Source organism: Apium graveolens, chromosome 7 (assembly GCF_009905375.1).
Source record: "Apium graveolens cultivar Ventura chromosome 7, ASM990537v1, whole genome shotgun sequence".
Taxonomy (NCBI): domain Eukaryota; kingdom Viridiplantae; phylum Streptophyta; class Magnoliopsida; order Apiales; family Apiaceae; genus Apium; species Apium graveolens.
Genome location: NC_133653.1, coordinates 46,952,491 through 46,953,278, shown reverse-complemented (window position 1 = coordinate 46,953,278; position 788 = coordinate 46,952,491).

The following is a 788-nucleotide window of genomic DNA, read 5'->3' as shown; positions in this document are numbered from 1 at the left end:
TGCAAATATATTTTAAAAAAAGTTGTCAAAAACAAAATTTTGAAACAATATACTAAGCGTATTCACATCATGTTTAAATTTCGTGATGCTGGGAAACTCTTATACATATCTTGATCCGCATTCATAGCCTGATGCATGAGTAATCCAAAAGCATATCATGATCCTAATAAAGATCCTGTTGCAGGAGAAATGAGGATCTCTCAGCATCAGGCTTAGAATAAGGATGTGAATATGCACAGTATGCTCCAAAAGATGTGAGCAACGATTCGAATGCAACTGATACAATTAAATCATTACTCACTGTCCAGCAGAATAAGATTGTTAGGCCACTATATTCTCTCTAAAATTGTAATAAAAGACATTATAATTTAGAATTTAACAAACTTTCCTGATGAATATAGTGTCCAACATAATAAGAAACGAAACAATCTAACTGGTGACGCGTAACTTGCATTTGAGGGTGATGATAGTGATATAGGAAAAGAAATGTGCACGTTGATAGCATAATCACCGGGATAGAAAACATATTCATTAGTTCCCTTTTATAAATCTTATTTTTAAAAGATTTATAAGATTGAATCTACCAAGATAAGCTAAGAATGTGCATTGTTTAAAGTTATTTAACTTTTCCGTAAACCAAAACATGTTATGCAGAATGTACACATGAAGAAGCTTCAAATAAAAAAGAAGTTTATAAAATATGAAATAAAGACATATATACATTCTAGATGAATAAGCTCAATTGAACATAATACCATTACATTGCATAATTTAATAATTCATAGCAG